Raw genomic sequence first — 25,726 nt, forward strand, 5'->3', positions numbered from 1 at the left:
CATCTCTCTCTCTCTCTCTACCACATCTCTCTCTCTCTCTACCACATCTCTCTCTCTCTCTACCACATCTCTCTCTCTCTCTACCACATCTCTCTCTCTCTACCACATCTCTCTCTCTCTACCACATCTCTCTCTCTCTACCACATCTCTCTCTCTCTACCACATCTCTCTACCACATCTCTCTCTCTCTACCACATCTCTCTCTCTCTCTACCACATCTCTCTCTCTCTCTACCACATCTCTCTCTCTCTACCACATCTCTCTCTCCTCTACCACATCTCTCTCTCTCTCTCTCTCTACCACATCTCTCTCTACCACATCTCTCTCTCTCTACCACATCTCTCTCTCTCTACCACATCTCTCACTCTCTACCACATCTCTCTCTCTCTACCACATCTCTCACTCTCTACCACATCTCTCACTCTCTCTCCTCTACCACATCTCTCACTCTCTACCACATCTCTCACTCTCTACCACATCTCACTCTCTACCACATCTCTCTCTCTACCACAGCTCTCACTCTCTACCACATCTCTCTCTCTCTCTCTCTACCACATCTCTCTCTACCCCATCTCTCACTCTCTACCACATCTCTCACTCTCTCTCATCTACCACATCTCTCACTCTCTCTCCTCTACCACATCTCTCACTCTCTACTACATCTCTCACTCTCTACCACATCTCTCTCTCTCTACCACATCTCTCTCTCTACCACATCTCTCACTCTCTCTCTACCACATCTCTCTCTCTCTCTCTCTACCACATCTCTCTCTCTCTCTCTACCACATCTCTCTCTCTCTACCACATCTCTCTCTCTCTCTACCACATCTCTCTCTCTCTCTACCACATCTCTCTCTCTCTCTACCACATCTCTCTCTCTCTACCACATCTCTCTCTCTCTACCACATCTCTCTCTCTCTACCACATCTCTCTCTCACCTCTACCACATCTCTCTCTCACCTCTACCACATCTCTCTCTCTCTCTACCACATCTCTCTCTCTCTACCACATCTCTCTCTCTCTACCACATCTCTCTCTCCTCTACCACATCTCTCTCTCTCTACCACATCTCTCTCTCTCTACCACATCTCTCACTCTCTACCACATCTCTCACTCTCTACCACATCTCTCACTCTCTCTCCTCTACCACATCTCTCACTCTCTACCACATCTCTCACTCTCTACCACATCTCTCTCTACCACAGCTCTCACTCTCTACCACATCTCTCTCTCTCTCTCTCTACCACATCTCTCTCTACCCCATCTCTCACTCTCTACCACATCTCTCACTCTCTCTCCTCTACCACATCTCTCACTCTCTCTCCTCTACCACATCTCTCACTCTCTACTACATCTCTCACTCTCTACCACCTCTCTCTCTCTACCACATCTCTCTCTCTACCACATCTCTCTCTACCACATCTCTCACTCTCTCTCTCTACCACATCTCTCTCTCTCTCTCTACCACATCTCTCTCTCTCTCTACCACATCTCTCTCTCTCTCTACCACATCTCTCTCTCTCTCTCTCTACCACATCTCTCTTTCGCTCCCTCGCTCACCAACACTGCTAGGCCTGTATGATCAATGCTCAACCACCGGCCTAGTGCCTATATCCCATTCCAGCTACAGTTGTAACCCCGAATGCTGATTGTAAATGACATTGTTTCAATAGAACATCTCATTAAATAGTCAATATTTGTTTTGCTGTTAAATAACTGCTTTAAGCTACTTAAAGCTTGAGGCTTCCACCTGGCAGTATCACTGTGATTATAGGTATGCTGCCACAGACACACACACAGATACACACACACCATGTTGGTGCTGGACAACGTGACCGAAGATTTGATGAAATCTAAGAAATGCACCGTACCCATATGCATTGGGTGTGTAACCCATTAGTCCATCCACCCGCGGCGCTCAGAATGACACAAATCACATTTAGATGATGGGAGTTAATCTGAAAAAAATGTACCACTCCTGTAATGAAGCATCCAACAAAACAAAATGCAATCCGCAGGAAAAAGGCAAAACACCATTCTAAAACAGAGCACCTGAAGCGAGCAGTATATATTTATATATATGACAGATATGAACATCCCTGTCAGACAGAGAGTGAATCTAAAGAGGCAACAACGAGGACGGGTCGCTCATATGACTCGGATTTGGCTTCTGGATATTGAAAGAACGGTGATGAAAAACAAGAGGACAGGAGAAAAATGGCACAATGAGGGGCGTCTTTCATACGCACCGCGCATGGAAAAAAGACCTAGCGGATTGTTGTCTTGCGGCTGTCAGTGAAAGGCATCGGAAACACGCGTGAAGATAATGTGTCTTCTGTAGAATAGAAAATGTCAGGACAAAAAAGAAGGGGGGGGGGGGCGAAGAGAGAACAGGTACTCCTCTCTCCAGGATGCACTCAGTTGTCTCACACCAATTCTTCCACATTCATTGTTTCATGTGAATTGTTTGCTGCTTTGGTTGTCGCTTTTTGATCAATTCCCCATTACATATATGTCACCAGTAGCAAACGCACCGTTAATCCCCATCATTTGGTTGCATACATTTCTGTTAATGCGCTCTATTCCTAATTAGACCTACAGTCATTTACCATCCTCCTTCTCAGAGTGGAAACATTGTTTGCAGAGTTCTGTTACACTTGTGAGAAGCAAGTTCGGGTTTTTCTTTTAGAACCATCATTTACGAGCTGTCCATTTTTTGTTGTTGTTGTTCATTGTCTTTTATTTGGAGTGCTCCATGTGAACAATGAGCGTTGGCCTGGTTTCTCTGTCCTGATAATGTTGAGGGTGCGCCTGGGCAAGAATAGCAGTACCTGGCCTGCTGCGTGGAAATGTAGGAAAGTGCCCACTTGATTTCTGGTTGTCTAGGTCACCATGTCCACCACTAATAAGCTGAGCTTCTCAAATCATTCTCTATTCACCTCACACAGGTGTGAAACATCCCTAGTGGATGATAGACTAATAGTTCCTCACAGTAGGCCTATTTGAAAAATCTTTCCAACATTCCCCCCGCGGTGATAATCACCAAGCCTCGGTGTGAAAGAGCAAAATATCATCATCTGATGATTTCATATATCCAGTGGAAACGTCTTAAAATACCTTTCCCTCGAGCAAAAACAGTTGTCTGTCCCGAGCTCACTGGTTTGGGAAACTCCGAGGGCCCAGAATAGGCTAGATGATACAACGTGCAAGTTCCCTGTAGACAGCTTCTTGCCTGAGCCAGTTGATTGATTTGATACAATGTTGCACTTCACTAGCTCAAGTCAAGACGGATCGAAAGGAAGGCATGTGCGCTGAGTAGAGAGATTGCGATTGAAAGAACCCACATTTTCATCAGTATATTTTTCTTCCATCTATGAGTTAGCCACCAATGATCCCGGTGTATCAATGTGTCCATCCAGCAAGGTAAGATATGCCTCATATTATGAAGTAAAATACTCAGGTTTCAAACAATGAAGTATGTTTTCAAAATGCATACTGCTTCCAGCTCACATTGTAAAATGGCTGATAACCTGCCTACCGTTGTTTTTTCTCGCGGGCAATCTGTCCACTTTTATTTATCAGCTTTTCATTTTTTTTACAGCCATGGCCAAAAGCCGGCAATTACCGGCACGCACGCACGCACCCCCCCTCCCACACACACACACACACCCACACACAGGACAGTAATAAACCATATCAGGCCAGTAGCAACAGATGTTATGCTGTTATATGGGCCATGATGGTAGACCGAATGAAAGTCAACTGCCTGGGGAAAGGAAAGAACACTGAACGTTCGCTCAGTGGTGACCATTTTACACGGACATTCAGAATGGCCCATCTCCTGTTCCTGTAGCGTGAGGCACGGTGTCAAATCAAATCAAATCAAATGTTTATATATACATATTTAGCAGATGTTATTGTGGGTGTAGCGAAATGCTTGTGTTCCTAGCGCCAACAGTGCAGTATTATCTAACAATTCATACAAGTACATGTAAAAGTACACCCCTTGGACAAGACGCTAGTCTGTACAGTACAGTACAGTAGAAATAACAGTATGTTCTGTATCTGTGACAGGTTGGAATAAGCTGCAGGGTGTTTATATAGGCAAACTAGGGCTGACCCCATTTAGTCGACAGGTCGATTGTTTGGTCGATGGGCTGTTGGCCGACTGAGATTTCTTTAGTCGAGCAGTAGCAAAGACACCTGTCCGATTCGCTTCGGTCTGAGTGGACTAATCCACTGTGGAGGCTGTTGGATAGCGGTCGCTGTCCGCGGTTCTGAAACACATCAGTGCGCTGTTAAATTGGCGCTTTTTCCTAGACCATGTCGCTATGTGCATAACAGCAAAGTTAACCAGCATATTGGTGTTGAGAACAAAGCGGCGGAGGCAGCAGCAGAGATAGATGAGAAAACAGCCCTTGCCTTAGTTGTCTAAGAAAAGTGAGGAGAGAGGACACCCCAATTGAATTAGGTCTACCATCAATAGTCTAACTGTTAAATGTGCCTGGCTTTATAAAACATTCATTTACTGTACAAGTATATCTACAAAAATAAGACAGATCCTGCTTCTGTTGCCTTTCTGAGCGTTTGGTTGATTGCCTCCTGATTCTGTGAGCACCAAGTCTTTATAATAATAACCCTCCCTTTTTCCTCGATCTCCTTCATACTGTTAGTATTACTATTATTACTAATATTATTATGATCATCATTATAATAATAATAATGTCATTATCATTAGTAGGCTTAGTACAGCAGCTTTGTATAACCACCATCAAGCTGTAGGCCTAAGAGCACATCCTGTTTAGTCTTAATACAGTAACTTACTTAGGCCTACATTTTAGTACTGACATAGGCTACTGTATCAATCAATCATTTATTCGTTCATGTCATCACACAGCCTACGAGTCATTCATGAATGAGTTTATAATTGGCGTAAACAATAAATAGGCCTAAACCATTTCATTTCAGAAATTGCATTCCCAAATTAATGTGACTGTTGTTCGTCTTTGCTGTAATAAAGGCTGTACGAAAAAAAACGTTACAACAGACTCTCTGGTAGGCTTATAATTTATTTTGTGTTGTTTACATTGTTCCAAATGGTCAGAAAAGTAATATTGTAATCTAACAGCACCAGTTTGCACGCAGTGCCTGCTCCTTACCTTATTTTTCTAGATCTACAGTATTTTCTACAACTAGTCAAATTTATTCCACACATCTGACTTCCCCTTTACCTCCTGAGCAACCAGTAAACATTCCCCCGTTTCAATTTTTTGTCACATCCTCTGCATCAATATTGCTGTCACGTGTTATGGTGTTCAGAGTTCGTTATAACCAATTTGTTGATGTGATTATGATATGCTATAGTTCAGGCCCTATTGGTCACGTGCATGCGAAGCAGAGAGCAAGGGTTGAGGGAATAGGGATTTCGGTAGTATAACTTTTCAGTCAAAAATGGCTGTAATTATGTTGCCGCTTCAGCAACATGGACAGCGCTATACACACTGATGTTCTGTGCAGCACGGAGGAGAGAGTGAGAAGTGCTATTCACATAGTCACTCAGTCTTTTTTTTTTTTTAAACATCGCAGGAAGTCTGAGTCAGGCGGCACAATCAAATCAATTGGTGGTTGGACTCCCTCCATTTGCCTTAATTATTATTATTATTATTTAATTTGTATTTTTTATTTTACCTCCCAATTTCGTGGTATCCAATTGTTAGTAATTACTATCTTGTCTCATCGCTACAACTCCCGTACGGGCTCGGGAGAGACGAAGGTCGAAAGCCATGCGTCCTCCGAGGCACAACCCAACCAAGCCGCACTGCTTCTTAACACAGCGCGCCTCCAACCCGGAAGCCAGCCGCACCAATGTGTCGGGAGGAAACACCGTGCACCTGGCTACCTTGGTTACCTCGCCACAGGAGTCGCTGGTGCGCGATGAGACAAGGATATCCCTACCGACCAAACCCTCCCTAACCCGGACGACACTAGGCCAATTGTGTCGCCCCACGGACCTCCCGGTCGTGGCCGGCTGCGACGGAGCCTGGGCGCGAACCCAGAGTCTCTGGTGGCACAGCTAGCGCTGCGATGCAGTGCCCTAGACCACTGCGCCACCCGGGAGGCCTCTTGCCTTAATTATTTAATCAAACAGTGTGCTTAAAGCATCAGACAAGCTCAGTGCTTATAGTTGATTTGATTAAAACACATAGGATGTGTCTATATATGGAAAAATACTCGTAAAAATGTTTTGGACCGTTGTTGAATGCAAAGAGATGGGAGATAGAACATCTCGTTATGTGTAGTAATGTAACCTATACTTTGGAGTGTTCGGAGCTACAGGCACTAGACAGATGGATGAGTAACAACAAGGTAATAAAATGAAACGTTACACCTGAACGATAATGTGATGATAATGCGAAAGGTTGCTGGTTTGAATTCCGAGCCGACTAGGTGAAAAATCTGCCGATGTGCTGTAAAGCAAGGCACTTAACCCTAGTTTCTCTGCATAACAGTGTCCACAAAATGACTTAAATGTATTTGTTCTCCCTCAGTCTAATAATCGTTTTATCTACCGCTCAGCCAATGGCTGCGTTGGATTCAGTTTGCTCTGCATCTCTCAGCCAATGGTGGCATCTAATTCCATTTGCACTGCCTCTCTCAGCCAATGAATAATTGAGTCGGTGCCATATTATACCAGTACAGCACTGAGCCCGAGTTCAGACCCGTCACAGTCAAAAAGAAGAGAAGTGACGAGGAACTGCATCTTTTATAAATATTAGCCTTTATTAATATTCAACATCAGGAGAACGAGAAGGAAGGAGACGTCTTTTGGCACCCTAATCAAAGTTAGCTTAACTCTCATCCTTTCTCTCTTTCTCCTCTCCAGAGCGAAGGGATGCTATATGGGTTAGGCAACAACCCTAATCTCTCTCTCTCGCTGAAAAAATACTGTATGGGTAGGTAACGACCCTATGCATAGTAAGAAACTAGGCTACCTTGTCCTTAGATGATTCTAGTAAGTACCTGTCTCTCAGGGGTATTCTATAACAGCAGTAGTGTGTGTGTAACTAGGCAAGTCAGTTAAGAACAAATTCTTATTTACAATAACGGACTACACCGGTCAAACCTGGACTACGCTGGGGAAATTTTCCTCTGCCCTATGGGACTCCCAATCACAGCCGGTTGTGATACAGCCTGGAATCAAACCAGGGTGTCTGTAGTGACGCCATAGGGCACTGAGATGCAGTGCCATAGACCACTGCGCCACTCGGGAGCCCAAGTGTAACGTCTGTCGGTCTCTAGTCTCTAGTCCTCCAATGTCCACACCCTCCCTAGGCCCCGCCATGAGCTCTGTTCTGTTCAACGGGCTGGTATTCTGTTCTCAAGGTAGGTAACACACCCCACTAGAGGTCGACCGATTAATCGGAATGGCCGAATAATCGGGGCCGATATAAAGTTTTCATAACAATCGGAAATCGGTATTTTTGGGCGCCGATTTGCCGATTTCAATTAAAAAATAAATAATTTTACACCTTTATTTAATCTTTATTTAACTAGGCAAGTCAGTTAAGAACACATTCTTATTTTCAATGACGGCCTAGGAACGGGGCAGAACGACAGATTTTTAACCTTGTCGGCTCGGGGGATCCAATCTTGCAACCTTGCAGTTAACTAGTCCAATGCTCTAACACCTGATTACATTGCACTCCACGAGGAGCCTGCCTCTTACGCAAATGCAGTAAGCTAAGGTAAGTTGCTAGCTAGCATTAAACTTATCTTATAAAAAACAATCAATCAATGACTGTCATCGCTCCAATGTGTACTTAACCATAAACATCAATGCCTTTCTTAAAATCAATACAGAAGTATATATTTTTAAACCTGCATATTTAGCTAAAAAACATCCAGGTTAGCAGGCAATATTAACCAGGTGAAATTTTGTCATTTCTCTTGCGTTCATTGCAGAGTCAGGGTATATGCAACAGTCTGGCTCTTTGCAAACTAATTATGACATAACATTGAAGGTTGTGCAATGTAACAGGAATATTTAGACTCATGGATGCCACCCGTTAGATAAAATACGAAACGGAATAAACGTTTTGTTTTCGAGGTGATAGTTTCCAGATTAGCCAAAGGTATATGGTTTAGAGAGAAATAGTCGACGTGTTATAATTCCTGTAATAACTTGCGGCTGAATTTGAAAGGGGTTCCTTCGTTATTTTACCGTTCATGTCTTCCATAGAGAATGTCTTGATCTACTTCAAATAAGGTCTGTGTTTCGTGCAGGCTTAAATCGCCTCGGAGTTTTGATACCCGTGTAAATCTCACTAGGATAAGGTAACGTTTGTCAACATATTTTCATAAATCCACTCTACAAAAAATCTTCGCTTATATTTAGCCAATATTGATCAGAGTTACCTTGTCCTATGGATATCTACACAGTTATAAATTGGCACGGTGATGTAAGCCTACACGAAACACAGACCTTATTTTAAGTGAATCTAAAAAATATCCTATGCAATAAATGAAGGAACCGCTCTTCAGATTTTGCTAGGTGTCATGGGAATTATGACTCGCACTTTGGTTGTCAATTCTTACCATGCCCATTATTAAAATAGGATTTCCTGCATATAGAAATTAAGGTTTTTGTTTTCAACATTCATCACAGGTAACTTAAACTCAATTTTTATTCAAACAGTTGAGAGTATTTGTCTCCTAAGCAGACACTTCAGTATCATTGTCACTTCAGAGCTGTGTGCGTGTGTGTATTTATGTATTATATTAAATTAAAATAAAAGTGTTCATTGTTCATTCAGTATTGTTGCAATTGTCATTATTACAAAAATGTGTGTGTGTGTATGATACATATATATTATTTTTTTTATATATTTTTTAAATAAATCGGCAGATTAATCGGTATCGGCTTTTTTTGTCCTCCAATAACCGGTATCGGTATCGGCATTGAAAAATCATAATCGGTCGACCTCTACACCCCACGGTAAAATACTTGACCTATACCACTCCCCCACCCCAACTCTCCCAATCTCTGATATGAATGTCTGTTTTCCTGGTGAAAACGGACATTTGCATTGGGGGGAATCTTGCATTTTGGCTGCACCTCAAGGTTGGTTGAACACTTTAATTTCCCACAGTGAAGTGAAATTTGAGAATACAAATGGATGTTGTGTTATTCATGATAATGGAGGACGACAGTGCTGTGCTGTTATTGTAGGCAGACACACACACACACACACACACACACACACACACACACACACACACACACACACACACACACACACACACACACACACACACACACACACACACACACACACACACACACACACACACACACACACACACACACACACACACACACACACACACACACACACTTCTCTTAGGGAACTAATGCAGTGCTATGCCTCCAGGGCTTAACTCTAAACCTGCTAAACTAGGACGAGTGGGAAACTGAGGTGTCATCAATAGTGCCTTCCACCGCAGTACTGTAAGTAATCCAAGCCAGCCAAGAAGATTGGTGCTGTTTGTGTTTGCACATGCACGTGTGTTTGAGGCCAGGGCTGAGGCCAGGGCTGAGGCTGATCTGGATGTCTGTAGTCCTCCTATAGCAGCTCAGTTCCACCCGAGGGGAAGTTAGAGGTTAGAGGTCAGGGACCAGCCCAGTTTCATTAGAGACCAGCTCAGGCCATCCAAGAGGCGTTCACCTCAGCCTGTCTAAGCCTCGCTCCATCTTCTAACCATCCCACTCAGAAACGTTAGAATAAAGCTGGTATAGACATGTATAGTATCTATACCAGCCTCAGTGCTGGCTACTTCTGCTTCACTTGAGAGAGAAAAGTAATGTCCGCTTACTGTTAAAAGCCAATGGACTGACACATGACCAGTGTTGGCCAGCGGGCTGTGTGCTAGTGGTGAAAGAAAGATACGGAGGTACGGCTCTAGTTACATCATAGGCAGCGGAGCCACTGAAGCAGCACTGAAACAGGAGCCTGGATGCCAGAGCAGGTTGACGTTTATCGGGATGAATCTTGTCCTGGAGGCAGAGCTGAGCCATTTCCACTAGATGGGCCAGAGGCAAAGTCAAAATGTGCTATATATTGTAAAATGTGAAGTAAACAAAAATGTGTTTTTTTTTGTCTTAATTTAAGGTTGGGGTTAGCATAAGGTTAGCAGTGTGGTTAAGGTGTGGGTAGGGTTAGGTTTAAAATGAGATTGTATTACTTTGTGGCTGTGCCAGCTAGTTACTACCCTGCAGAGCTTACTCCAGTGTAGAGGTCTTCACGGAATGTCACTGGTCTGGGTTGGATCTGATATGATTGTCACGGGTCTCGGATATGTGTAATTTTAACTGACTTGTCCGGAAGGGTCCGTACAGATTATTTTTTATAGATATATACAAAGAAATGTCAATTGAAAAAAGGTCCAAATGCAGCTAGTTTGCAGTCTTTCCAGCTTCAGTTTGAAGTGATTGTGTTACTGTAGCTGTGTTGTTGGATAGCTCCTATGAACAACAGTGTCCTGACGAGAGAGCACATTTTCTATGCCAGGCGAAATCGTTCCTCATTAGCTCGCTGTTATGGATGTATCCAAATAAATGTCACTGGAATACAGCTTGAACAAATGCAGCTACTGTTGTTATTCAGGCTGCACTGTTTGACGTGACTGTGAGTTCGCCGTAGTTGGCTAGCTAGCAAGCAAGGGATAAGAACGTTGCCAGCCAGTATGGCAATGGAACATTTAGAATGTCTGACTGGGTCGCGTCCATAGATACAGAACAAAAAGACTGAACAACTGGGTCGCGTCTCTGGCAACCCTAGATTTGTGTCAGCACTATATCTTGTGGAAGGATGAAATAGTACGAACACATTAATCAAAAGAAGGAAAATGAAAATATGTCGATCATTATTTGAATATGTTCAAAGCCGGTTTTTGGTTTGCCAACACCCGTGCCAATATATCCAACAAACACCGGCTTCTCGGGCATTATCACTTAAACTGTAAGATGAGAAAGAGCATGCACTGCAGCTTCAATTATTTATTTTGTATTTATTTATTTAACCTTTAATTACCTAGGCAAGTCAGAACAAATTCTTATTTTCAATGACTGCCTACCAAAAGGCAAAAGTCCTCCTGCGGGGACAGGGGCCTGGGATTAAAATAAATAAATACAATATAAATATAGGACAAAACACACATCACAACAAGAGAGACAACACTACATAAAGAAAGACCTAAGACAACAACACAACACAGCCTGGCAGCAGCACAACATGGTAGCAGCACAAAACATGGTACAAACATATTTGGCACAGACAACAGTACAAAGGTCAAGAAGGTAGAGACAACAATACATCCCGCAAAGCAGCCACAACTGTCAGTAAGAGTGTCCATGATTGAGTCTTTGAATGAAGAGATTGAGATAAAACTGTCCAGTCTGAGTGTTTGGTGTAGCTCATTCCAGTCACTAGCTGCAGCGAACTGAAAAGAGGAGCAACCCAGGGATGTGTGTGCTTTGGGGACCTTTAACAGAATGTGACTGGAATAACAGGCATTGTATGTGGAGGATGAGGGCTGCAGTAGATATCTCAGATAGGGGGGAGTGAGGCCTAAGAGGGTTTTATAAATAAGCATCAACCAGTGGGTCTTGCGACGGGTATACAGAGATGACCAGTTTACAGAGGAGTATAGAGTGCAGTGATGTGTCCTATAAGGAGCATTGGTGGCAAATCTGATGGCCGAATGGTAAAGAACATCTAGCCGCTCGAGAGCACCCTTACCTGCCGATCTATAAATTATGTCTAGCATGGGTAGGATGATCATCTGAATCCGGGTTAGTTTGGCAGCTGGGGTGAAAGAGGAGTGATTACGATAGAGGAAACCAAGTCAAGATTTAACTTTAGCCTGCAGCTTTGATACGTACTGAGAGAAGGACAGTGCGCCGTCTAGCCATACTCCCAAGTACTTGACTACCTCGAGCTCTAAATCCTCAGAGGTAGTAATAACACCTGTGGGAAGAGGGGCATTCTTTTTACCAAACCACATGACCTTTGTTTTGAAGGTGTTCAGAACAAGGTTAAGGGCAGAGAAAGCTTGTTGGACACTAAGAAAGCTTTGTTGTAGAGCATTTAACACAAAATCCGGGGAGGGGCCAGCTGAGTATAAGACTGTATCATCTGCATATAAATGGATGAGAGAGGTTCCTACTGCCTGAGCTATGTTGTTGATGTAAATTGAGAAGAGCGTGGGGCCTAGGATCGAGCCTTGGCGTACTCCCTTGGTGACAGGCAGTGGCTGAGACAGCAGATTTTCTGACTTTATACACGGCACTCTTTGAGAGAGGTAGTTAGCAAACCAGGCCAAAGACCCCTCAGAGACACCAATACTCCTTAGCCAGCCCACAAGAATGGAATGGTCTACCGTATCAAACGCTTTGGCCAAGTCAATAAAAATAGCAGCACAATATTGCTTAGAATCAAGGGCAATGGTGAAGTCATTGAGGACCATTAAGGTTGCAGTGACACATCCATAACCTGAGCGGAAACCAGATTGCATACCCGAGAGAATACTATAGACGTCAAGAAAGCCAGTCAGTTGATTATTGACAAGTTTTTCCAACACTTTTGATAAACAGGGCAAAATAGAAATAGGCCTATAACAGTTAGGATCAGCTTGATCTCCCCCTTTAAATAACTGACTAACCGTGGCTGCCTCCCAAGCAATGGGAACCTTCCCAGAGAGGAGAGACCGGTTAAAAAGGTCAGAGATAGGACTGGTGATTATAGGGGCAGCAACCTTAACTAAGAAAGGGTCTAAACCATCTGACACAGATGTTTTTTTGGGGTCTAGTTTAAGGAGCTCCTTTAGCATCTCGGACTCAGTGACTGCCTGCAGGGAGAAACTTTGCAGCGGGGCAGGGGAAAAAGAGGGAGGAGCATCTGGGCTAGTTGCATTAGAAGGGGTGGGAAATTAGGAAATGTTGGACGGGCAAGGAGGCATGTCTGAGTCAAATAGGAATCCTGACTTAATGAAGTGGTGATTAAAGAGCTCAGCCATGTGCTTCTTGTCAGTAACAACCACATCATCAACAGTAACTTCTTGCGACTACAGGGGGTGCTGTTTTCTCATTAGCATAATTTGCATTACAGATGAAACGGCTTCCTACTCAACTCTTGATCGTACAATATGCATATTATTACTATTATTGGATAGAAAACACTCTCTAGTTTCTATAGCCGTTGGAATTTTGTCTCTGAGTGGAACAGAACTCATTCTACAGCAATTTCCCTGACATGGAGTCAGATTTCACACATTTTGGCCCCTGATCTGGAGTCAGTTTAAAGGCCACTGTGAATGCTATGAGGATACGGACACTGCTTACGTCTTCCCCTGGATGCCTTTACGTGATGACGCTTTGAATGGTATCGATTGCGCAATCACAGCCACTATCAAACAAAAAAACGTGTAGGTAGGAACTCTTTTCCAGCTGCGCCGGACGCGCGGTGGACACCGCCCTGTTCTTTTTCCAAGCATTAGTGTAGCCAGTAATATTTCTCCGGTCATGTTTTTACCCGTTATAGGTGTTAACAGCATCATAAGGTAGTTAATTTGAACCGTTGTATAGCAATTTATATCCTTTTAGTGCGATTTTGAGGCATTGCTTTGTTGTGCACTTTGACGCGCTGGGCACATTTCGGGGTCCCGGTCGTACGTTAGTGGGCATTTCGACGGACAAGTGGACATCTTTCGAACAAAAGAAGATTAGACCCAAGAAAGGATTCTTTGCCCAAGATTCTGATGGAAGAACAGCTCACAGTAAGAACAATTTATGATGATAAATCGTGTTTCTGTCGAAAAATGTTAAAGCTTACGCCGCCATTTTGTTTTGTATAGCTTCGCTGGGCGCAACCTGTATTGAAAAGTAAGGATAATTTAAAAAATGTAAATCAGCGATTGCATTAAGAACTAATTTGTCTTTCGATTCCTGTCAACCCTGTATTTTTTTGTCAAGTATATGATTAGCTATTGATTAAACTAGATCACTCAAAGATGGCGACCGACATTTCCAGGCTTGTTTTGCTACTATTTTCATTGTATAACCACGTTTTTTTATGGCTAAATATGCACATTTTCGAACAAACTGTATATGTATGTTGTAATATGATGTTACAGGAGTGTCATCTGAAGAATTCTGAGAAGGTTAGTGAAAAAATGTATATATTTTGGCGATGATATGATATCGCTCTCTTTGGCTAGAATCAGTGCTCGGGTAACGTTTGCGTATGTGGTATGCTAATATAACGATTTATTGTGTTTTCGCCGTAAAACACTTAGAAAATCTGAAATGTTGTCTGAATTCACAAGATCTGTGTCTGTCCATTGCTATGTGCTGTGTATTTTTAAGAAATGTTTTATGATGAGTAAATTGGTAATACAAGTTGCTCTCTGTAGTAATTCTAGGAGCTTTGGTGAGATTTGTGATGCTGGCTGCAATGGCAAACTATGATTTATACCTGAAATATGCACATTTTTCTAACAAAACCTATCCTATACCATAAATATGTTATCAGACTGTCATCTGATGAGGTTTTTTCTTGGTTAGTGGCTATCAATATCTTAGTTTAGCCGAATTGGTGATAGCTACTGGTGTTGAGAGAAAATTGTGGACAAAGAAAAATGGTGATTTTTGCTAACGTGTTTAGCTAATAGATTTACATATTGTGTCTTCCCTGTAAAACATTTAAAAAATCTGAAATGGTGGCTTTATTCACAAGATCTGTATCTTTCATTAGGTGTCTTGGACTTGTGATTTAATGATATTTAGATGCTATTATTTAATTGTGACGCTATGCTAGCGATGCTAATCAGTGTGGGGGGGGGGGGGGGGGGGGGGTGCTCCCGGATCCGGGGTAGAGGCTCGTTAGAGGTTAAGGGACATGGGCAGCTGTGAGGAGGGTTTATTCTCCAGGTCTTTAACCGTTTTCCAGAACATCTTGGGGTTAGACCCACAGAGAGAGAACTGTTCCTTAAAGTAACTAACTTTGGCCTTCCGGAGAGCCTGAGTACACTTATTTCTCATTTGCCTGAACGATTGCCAGTCAGCTTGAGTATGCGTGTGCCGAGTCCTTCGCCAAATTCATTTCTTGAGGTGGAGTAACTCTGCATGATCACGGTCGAACCAGGGTCTGAACCTGTTTTTATTTCTCATTTTCTTTATGGGGGCGTGTTTGTTAACAATACCACTGAAAATATCAAAAAAGAAGGTCCAAGCGTCTTCGACAGAGGGGATCAAGCTAATTCTATACTATTTTACAGAGTCCAGTTCATGAAGGAAGGCTTGCTCATTAAATCAGGACAGGTTGTTTCACTGAGCAGCCATTACGAACACTGGCTGTAAAACAATGATCACTAAGGTCATTACAGAAAACACCAGACTGATACCTATCAGGATTATTTGTGAGGATAACATCAAGGAGAGTAGTCTTTTCTGTGTTTTATGGAGTCATACCTTGTGGGATTGGTAATACTCTGAGAAAGATTTAGGGAGTCCCATTGCTTTAGGACTTGGTCAGGTGGTTTAAGCATGTCCCAGTTTAGGTCACCTAGCAGGACAAATTCAGACTTAGTGTAAGGGGCCAGGAGAGAGCTTAGGGCTGGAAGGGTACAGGCCGGTGCTGATGGAGGACAATAGCACCCAGCAACAGTCAACAAAGAGCTATTTGAAAGTTTAATGCTTAAAACCACTAAATCAAATTGTTTGGGGACAGACTTGGTGGAAACCGAGCACAGAAGGTGATCCTTGGTTAAGATTGCCACTCCCCCACCTTCTGGAAGATCAGTCTTGACGAAAAAGGTTATAACCAGAAAGGGTAACATCAGTATTCAAAACACTCTTTCTTAACCGCGTCTCAGTAATCACCAACACATCTGGATTGGAGCTATGAACCCACACTTTCAATGGATCCATTTTAGGTAATAAGCTTTTAGTGTTAACGTGCAGAAAACCCAGGTTTTTACGAGAGCAGAAATCAGTGAAGCAGATATCAGAGCACAAGTCAGAATTGGGACTAGCAACAGTAGATGGGCCAGGGTGTACATGCACATTTCCAGATATCATCAACAGTAATACAATCAAGGCACGGCAGAGGACAGGGAGAGCTCTGCAGTGCTGATTTATGACATCTGAGTGTGCATCAGATGGCAACAAGATCATATTGTGCAGCAATTTCATCAGGTAACATGAATACAAAGCCGGCGAGAGGTGGTTAGAATAGGATGGGAGGCCAAAAGTCTGTGTAATCAACAGAGAGTCAGAGTCCCGAGTGTGGGAACAAACATAGTCTGCCCCACGGTTGGGTAAAGAATGAAAGTTTGTAGTCAACAAAGTATGCAGGAGTCATGAGGCAAATAGCAAAATGCACAATAATGAAAAAATATATATAACGACTATTGTAAGTTCAGAGTCACTCATCCCAACAGTGCGTGTGTGCTGGAGGCGAGCGAAAGCTCGGGAGAGAGGGGTGAGTGTGGTGGAGGTACTGTACCAGACAGAGGGAGACAGACCAGGGCAGACGGTGAACAGATCGCCAGGTGGAATCCACGCAGCAGCGCAGCAAGCAATAGGAGTAGGTGTCACACCCACTTGGGAGAAGCTTTCATTTCTGGAGGTAGATTGTAGAAATTAGCCGAGCTAGCTTAACTAGTTTCTACAGGTTTGATGCAGTCAAGACAGGTACTACGTAATCATATTTTATGATTAATAGCTGCCATAGCTAGGTTATTTGTCTATTATAGCCCGAGTGTGCTTGGCTGGCTGTTGTCTCTCGTCTCTCCCTCAGTCCTCCCTGCTCCCCGGGTGAGTACAGCCCCTCCCCTGCCTGCTAAAGCGGCTCCTCTCTCTCTCCTCTGGCGCCTTATCAGCTCTGGTTAATAGCCGCTTAAAAAAATGACCTTTCTTCACTCGGATCGGATAGGGTCTGGATCCGACCAGGTCTATACGGAACGGGTCCAGTTGTCCTCGGGTCCGTTCGCAATGGGCCTCTATATTTTTAAATATTATGCATATCGGGTCCAGGTGGGAAAGCCCCAGGTCCATTTTGGAACAGGCTCAACTCATCCCAATAAAGGCCAACCTGTGCTGCCAGAACAGAGCTGCTGTGCCTGTCCTGCTACGGACAAACACGCCTCACAGCCAGCTATCACCTTACATCCACAGTGTGTTTCTGAGCCATAACATACTGTAGTAGTGTGTATCTGTGTGTGGTGTGTGAGTGCGTGTGTGTGTACGTACTGTATGTGTGTGCATGCTTGTGTGTGATTCTTGGCTTAGCCGTGCTGTCACACCTACAGTGTGGGGGCTGTGGATCTACAGTGCGCACACACACACACACACACACACACACACACACACACACACACACACACACACACACACACACACACACACAATAATGCAAATTAGCAAGTGATTTTAGGCCGATGGACGCAGAATTACCAGGAGGAAGGGATGCTTTTCTGATTCTCTTAAATCATCAATTGTTATATTCAATAATGTCACATTAAGTGAGCAACATCTGCTCGGCCAATCTGGTGTTTGGAGAAGCTTTAAGGTTATTTTCTAAAGAGAGAGGTTATGTGTGTGTGTGTGTGTTTCAGTACGTGCGTTTGTGTGTATGTGTGTTTAGGGTTGTTTTGTTAGGAGAGGTCGTGTCCGGTCAGTGCTGTGGGAGGAGATAGGAGAACAGGCAGAGAGATAACAAACCCATTCACAACAGCTGCATGCTGCCTTACAGATAGGCCTCATCTGTCTGTCCTCATATAGGTTACCCACTGGGCCCAAACGGGTTGAATCAACGTTGTTTCAACGTCATTTGCCAACGTATTGTGAAAAAGGCAAACTGTTATTTTGAGGGTGAAATTTCAACCACAGGGTTATGTTATCATGGTAACCAAATTTCAACATTGACATATTGACTTTTTACCTTAAAGAGCCACTGAACACGCCGATTGGCAAGTGTGTTTTTCTGTTACTCATTAGGAAAAAATGATTTTGTTCGTGGAGGTGTGTTTCCTGACCAATTCCGCATTTTGTTAAACGATGGTTGTCCCCCGTGACACAGCCTATTTCACGTCCTCAAGATACCCAGTATGCATCTAAGATAACCCAAGGATGTTTTAGTTGCGCAATTTTACATCGAACTAAAGGTGTTTGGCGCAGTATTTATCAAGTCCGAAGATGTGCGACGTGTTGTCGTATGTAAACAGTGTCAGGGCTGCTGGGTAGGTGTCTCACTGTCTATGATATCGGATAGAGAGCGACCACCGCAGGTGTTCACCCTATGTTAGTGGGCAAATGGACATCGTCAAGCACTGTTCATGACACAAACTTTGCACACTCCTCTTTGTTGGTGGAGAGAATTTTGCAGGTTTAAAGCTGATTCTCTGTTATAATGGTATGTGAATAATAATGCATTTTATTTTGTAAAGTGGTTTCGTGCATCAAACAACACAACAGCATTTTCAGTCACCTTGTCTGAAGGACAAGTGGATAAACAGGTTAATGTCAAGCCTTGCAAAAGTCTCATGGAATGTAGGCCTACATTGAACACCACACTTTGGCTTCTACCGTACGTGAACGACAGAACAGCTATCTCCATGTTAAAATGTTATGGGATGCATTTTCTCCATTGTTTTTGATGGTAGGCCACTCTGGTAGGTCTACATTATGATCAAACAGCCAGAGTAACCTACTTGACCACTGTTAAAACTGTAACTTCAAGCAGGTACAGCCTCAGTGTTCAAATCAAATTGTGTTGGTCACATACACATGGTTAGCAGACGTTAATGCGAGTGTAGCGAAATGCTGGTGAACGCGCATTTTCACAACGTTCAAGTTTGCGCTCAGCAGACACGAAATTTGTCCAAGACTCCAGTCACCAAAGTCATAGACTGTTCTCTCTGCTACTATTTACATTGACCCCCCCCATTTATTTTTTTACACCACTGCTATTTGCTGTTTCTTATCTTGGCATAGTCACTTTACCCCTAACTACATGTACAAATTACCTCTACTAACATGTACCCCCGCACATTGACTCGGTACCGGTACCCCCTGTAAATAGTCTCGTTATTGTTATGTAATCTTTTGTGTTACTATTTTATTTTATTTTTTTACTTTCGTTTATTTAGCAAATTATTTCTTAACTCTATTTCCTGAACTGCATTGTTGGTTAAGGGCTTGTAAGTAAGCATTTCCCGGTTGCATTCGGTGCATGTGACAAATAACATTGGATTTGAATGTGTGAGAGTATGCAGTGTGTGCCACTGTATTGGCATGCCAGTGTGTAGATGCCTGTGTGTCCATGCATATGTGTTTGTTCAGGCCAAGGATTAATAACAGTTAGGCCCTCATACACTGTGCAATTTCAGATGAAGGAAACGGACCAACACCATGTTACTCATAACTATTCAATGACCTTTCCTCAGTACTTCTAGTAAGGACTATAAGTGAGTCTGGGGAAATAGAGAGTAAGGGAGAGATCAAATGAAATAAGAACTGTATTTAAAGGAATGAAGAAAGACTAAAGACATCAGTTTGTCTTCTGTGAGTTGATCTGGCTCAACTCATAACGAACGTCCTCCCTCTCTCTGTCAGCCAATGTGACAGTTGACCTTTTACCAGGCAACACCATAGGCAGTGTGTGTGTGGCTGTGGGAGTGTTTGTCCTTTCTCACTGCTTTTGGACCACAATTAAAGGCCCAGTCCAGTCAAATGTAATTTTCCATTGTTTTATATATACAGTGGGGAGAACAAGTATTTGATACACTGCCGATTTTGCAGGTTTTCCTACTTACAAAGCATGTAGAGGTCTGTTATTTTTTATCATAGGTACACTTCAACTGTGAGAGACGGAATCTAAAACAAAAATCCAGAAAATCACATTGTATTCTCTGTAATTGCAAACAAAGGTTTCTGTACCAAATATTAACTTCTGCTTTTCTGATGTATCAAATACTTATGTCATGCAATAAAATGCAAATTAATTACTTAAAAATCATACAATGTGATTTTCTGGATTTTTGATTCTGTTTTAGATTCCGTCTCTCACAGTTGAAGTGTACCTATGATAAAAAATAACAGACCTCTACATGCTTTGTAAGTAGGAAAACCTGCAAAATCAGCAGTGTGTCAAATACTTGTTCTCTCCACTGTGTGTGTGTGTGTGTATATATATATATATATATATATATATATATATATATATATATATATATATATATATATATACACACACACACACAGAACTCCACACTATGAGGTTGGAATAATACTGCAAAATTGTAAAAATGATGATAATGTCCGGGGTTAGCAGTCATTGTAAAATATGAATTTGTTCTTAACTGCCACGTTAAATAAAGGTTCAATAAAATGAGATACAGATATAGATGTAAATGTAGCCCTGTTAGTTAAGGTGGTATTGTGACACAAGCTGTTGTGTGCGAACAACAGGAGAGATGGAGAGAGAGAAACAAGAGAGGAGAGAGAGAGAGAGAAAGAGAGAAACAGAGGGAGAGCAAGAGATAGATAGATAGATAGACAAGCTTTGTAGTAATGCTCCCCCTCAAGAACCAGCGTTAGATGAGGGCAATGTAATCTGCCATAATTTACAAATGTACAGTAGGGTTTACACCTGCCCACACACATCAACACACACACGCGCTAACACATGCACAGGCATCATTTCCCCCTTAGACAGAGCCTCATAAAATAAACACAAACATGTTCAACGTGAGCAAGACAAAGGAGTTGATCGTGGACTACAGGAAAAGGAGGGCTGAGCACGCCCCCATCCACATCGACGGGGCTGTAGTGGAGCGGGTTGAGAGCTTCAAGTTCCTTAGCGTCCACATCATTAAGGACCTAGCATGGTTCAAAAACTCCAAGACAGTCGTGGGAGGCTGAAAAGATTTGGCATGGGACCTCAGATCTTCAAAAAGTTCTACAGCTGCACCATCGAGAGCATTCTGAGTGGTTTATTCACTGCTTGGTATGGCAACTGCTCAGCATCCGACAGCATGGCACTACAGAGGGTTGTGGGTATGGCCCAGTACATACCAGGCGGTGTCAGAGGAAGGACCTAAAAATCGTCAAAGACTCCAGCCACCCAAGTCATAGACTGTTCACTCTGCTACCACACGGCAAGCTGTACCAAAGGCCTGGGACCAAAAGCCGTAAGAATGCTGAACAGTAAATCAAATGGAAACCCAGACTATTTGCATTGACCCACTTATTTTATTCATATTTGTTATTGCACTGACTCCCTTGCACAGGTTCGATGTTCAGTCACTGGACTAACCACACACACACACACACACACACACACACACACACACACACACACACACACACACACACACACACACACACACACACACACACACACACACACACACACACACACACACACACACACACACACACACACACACACACGCTGCAACTCTGTTTATTTTCTATGCATATGCACTTTTCCCCTACCTACATGTACATATTACCTCAATTACCTTGACTAACCCGTACCCTTGCACATTGACTCGGTACTGGTACCCCCTTTATATAGCCTCGTTATTATTATTTTATTGTGTTACTATTTTTCTTTTAGTTTATTTAGCACATTTTTCATACTTACTTTTTGAACACTCTGCATTGTTGGTTAAAGGCTCGTAAGCATTTCACGGTAAGTTCTACACCTGTTGTATTTGGTGTATGTGACAAATATATATATATTGTTTATATGGCCTATAATGGAATTTCCTCCACTTTCCTGTCTGCTATGGTAACATGTCACAGGTTTGTAATGGATGTAATCAGGGCTTGCGACTAACTTTTTTCCTCACCATCCCGGTACCATTTCAAAGTACAATATCAACTGTCCCAAACTGAACTTGAACCGTCCCAAAATTAAAATATATATATTTTTTGATATGCCAACCTGGGTCTAGGTAATTTGCAGTGCTTTTAAAGTACAGTATTTTGTGTATTTCTGAGACAGATAAAGTCTATATCACATAAACTTAATGTGTTAAGAATTTCGTTTTTTTTGCATCTTAATGAAAACAGACACTATAATGTATTAGTTGAACATGTATAGAATATATCTAAGCGAGAACAATGTTATTGTGAACTGGTTACTGAATAAACTTATGTTAGAGACATTACATTCCACCCCATTAAAAAACATAATACAACAATGTACAATAAGGAACGTGTGTTCCCCAGCCTTCACTTCCTCTGCTTCACCCTCCCTCTTCAGTCACCGAAGAATGGTCGCCTTGACCTTTTTGAGTGCCACCACTTGCTAATGGCCAGGGCCTAAAATGTACTTCTTGGTACGCCAGCCACTGTGGCAGGTAGATTTAAAAAAAATCTACCAGCCACTCAGATGAGAGTGCTCTGAAATCGGAGTAGATAGAACGAATTTACGAACGCACCCTAAATCTGACTAGTTCCGCGTTGCTTCTCTTCCCTAGCAGTTGAAACGCAAACGTTGAAAAACAACCTAGTTTGTGAACAAAGCAATGTAAATTGCCAAAGAACACAAGGACCAAGTATTACTTCAATAGACTTCCGTTTCAAAAAAATTAAACTTTTATGCCTGTGAGTAGCGCTTTTAAAAATTAATCTGTCCCTCAGCTCTTCAAGTACGCACACACAGCACCCAGCTAGGCAGTGTACTGGAGCAGCGCACCTTTGGTTCAGGTCAGGGAGATACAACTATATTCTCTATTAGAAACTGGGTGGTTTGACCCCTAAATGCTGATTGGCTGACAGCCGTGGTATATCAGAACGTATAACTCGGTATGACAAAACATGTATTTTTTTAATTACGTTGGTAACCCGTTTATAATAGCAATAAGGCACCTTGCGGGTTTCTACCATTAGGCTGTATATCCATCTCTGTCCGGTGCGCATTTGAAAATGGGGATTTCTCATAACAGCATTTTGGAACTTTCACACATATGGCCGAGGCGAGTGAACCCATTGCTTGCTGCGCTTGTAATGTGAATTAGTCATAGTTGATCAACTTTTAGGCTAAATGTTGTGATCTGTTTCATCAGCCTCGTTATTATGTTGAAACATTTTCGCATGGAACCACTGTTGTCTGCATTTTATCTTTTTCTGGCCTATAATCCCGCAACTGTCCCAACGTCCGTTTTGAACCGGGACGGGAAGCCCTTAACTTAGAGCCCTGATGTAATATAGATAAACATACAAATGAATGTGTATTTATGTTATATACAGTAAGGTCAGATGTATATATGACGTTTAGATACAGTATAATACGACGTTTACGTTTTGTAATGTAAAAACACACACACACACACACACACACAGACACACACACACCCTGGCACACACACACACACCCTGGCACACACACACCCTGGCAGACACACCCTGCTCAAATTCATTCTTTCCGCAACAATTTCCATTCTAAATGTCATGGAAGATATTGATGCCTTGGGGGTCACTCTTTCCCTGCTACTTTGTGACATAGGCTTAAAAAAAAAACAGAGCCCTACTAATCTCCATGTTTGCGTCCCAAATGGCACCCTACTCCCTGTATAGTGCATTACCTTTGACCAGGGCCCATAGGGCTTTAGCGAGTCAGAATGCCTAGTAAAGGGAATAGCGTGCCATTTGGGGCACAGATTCCATATTTTCTGGGACCATAATTAAAAATATCCTCAGGAGCGGCGGGTGTGAGGGGTGCTCCAACAGCTAGTCAGTCCAGCTCTGACATTTAGGTGTGTGTGTGTGTGGTGTAGTGTAGTGTGTGTGTGTGTGTGTGTGTCTTGTGTGAGTGTGTGCGTGTGTCAGTGTGTGGTGTGTGTAGAGCAGAGGCCGAGGCCTATCCTCTCCACCGTAGAGGTCAGTGTGTCACAGGGGTCAGCGATGAGGGGGTTGTGGGGGAGTTGTGTGTACTAGGGCTGACCACCATTTAGTCAACTGGTTGATCGTTTGGGCGATTGGCTGTTGGTCGACCGAGATATCTTTAGTCGATCAGTGGCAAAAGATTTACACAAAATATCATGATGTACAAGACACCAAGTGGACTGATCCATTGTGCAGGCCGTGTGGATGGCACAGTCCATCACTCCAAAACGTGCTACTGAAATTGTATATGTTTATATTGAATAAGAACAATGGTGCAACACTAATAAAAAATATTATTTTATAACAAATACGCTTTCTCCCGCGTTGGATAGCGGTCGCTGTCCGCGGTTCTGAAACACATCAGTGTGCTGTTAAATTGGCGCTTTTTCCTAGACCATGTTGCTATGTGCATAATAGCAAAGTTAACCAGCATATTGGTGTTGAGAACAAAGCGGTGGAGGCAGCAGCAGAGATAGATGAGAAAACAGCCCTTGCCTTAGTTGTCTAAGAAAAGTGAGGAGGAAACCAACTTAATTAGGTCTATAATCAACAGCCTAACTGATAAATATGCTTGGCTTTATAAATCATCAATGTATCTACAGAAATAAGACCGATCCTGCTTCTGTTGCCTGTGTGAGTGTTTGTTTAAAAACTGAATTATTCAGTGAACACCAAGCCTCACGCAACCACACGTCAAATAAACAATTACACAAATTCATCTGTTTTTTGCTCTGCTGTAATAAAGGCTTTACACTTTTCACTCTCTTGATCTTATTGTTATTATTACTATTATTATTATTACTATAATGATGATCATAATAATAATGGCATTATCATTAATAGGCTTAGTAAAGCAGCTTTGTATAACCACCATCAAGCTGTAGGCCTAAGAGCACCTCCTGTTTAGTCTTAATACCGTAACTTACTTAGGCCTACATTTCAATACTCACATAGGCTACTGTATCAATCATTAATTTGTTCATGTCATCACACAGCCTACGAGTCATTCATGATGTGAAATGCAATCAAGCATTTTGGTTTTAAAATAAAATAAAGGAAGCCTTGAATAATTAGCTTAAACAATAAATAAACCGTTCCATTTCGGAGATTGCCCTCAAGGATGAATTCAACTCTTTTGAGTATTCGCTGTAATAAAGCTTATTCCTTCACTCTGCGGTCCGACTCACCCCAAACCATCTCAACTGGGTTGAGGTCGGGTGATTGTGGAGGCCAGGTCATCTGATGCAGCACTCCATCACTCTCCTTCTTGGTCAAATAGCCCTTACACAACCTGGAGGTGTGTTTTGGGTCATTGTCCTGTTGAAAAACATACGATAGTCCCACTAAGCGCAAACCAGATGGGATGGTGTATCGCTGCGGAAGCCATGCTGGTTAAGTGTGCCTTGAATTCTAAAAAAAAATCACAGACAGTGTCACCAGCAAAGCACCGTGTTTCTGCAATAACCCCCCAAAAAAGGAAAAAAAATTCTGTGCAAAGTTTCAAAATGACATCAGTATGACCGGTTTTAAGGAAATAGAAAGTTGTGAAAGCGACCCAACATTTTTCTGATAAGATTTCAGTTCGACTTGGATGCTTATTTTATGTGCTTGAAATACGATCAGCTTTTATGATGCTGATAAAGAAACCACCTCTACAGACGGTATCTTACTGCACCTTTTGCATTCTCTCCAGATGCTGAAAGAAAGAAATCCTATTTCTCCACTCCTGTTCCTGAATAAAAAACAAAACAGCCTATATTTGGTGTATCA

At 42.5% G+C, this 25,726-nt stretch overlaps 1 protein-coding gene across 4 annotated transcripts in view; it reads right to left on the reverse strand.

Moving 5' to 3' along the window:
* Window positions 1-25,726, reverse strand: part of LOC129812064 (alpha-(1,6)-fucosyltransferase) — a 122,086-nt gene that overhangs the window by 42,129 nt on the left and 54,231 nt on the right. The window contains exon 1 of one of the 4 annotated variants that reach the window (XM_055863999.1): window positions 16,563-16,693. The exons of the other annotated variants lie outside the window; for them this stretch is intronic. The gene's annotated coding sequence lies outside the window, so the exon portion shown is untranslated. Of the gene's footprint in view, window positions 1-16,562; window positions 16,694-25,726 lie in introns of those variants that run through there. 4 annotated transcript variants of the gene reach the window in all.

This window comes from Salvelinus fontinalis, chromosome 15, assembly GCF_029448725.1.
Source record: "Salvelinus fontinalis isolate EN_2023a chromosome 15, ASM2944872v1, whole genome shotgun sequence".
Classification (NCBI taxonomy): Eukaryota; Metazoa; Chordata; class Actinopteri; order Salmoniformes; family Salmonidae; genus Salvelinus; species Salvelinus fontinalis.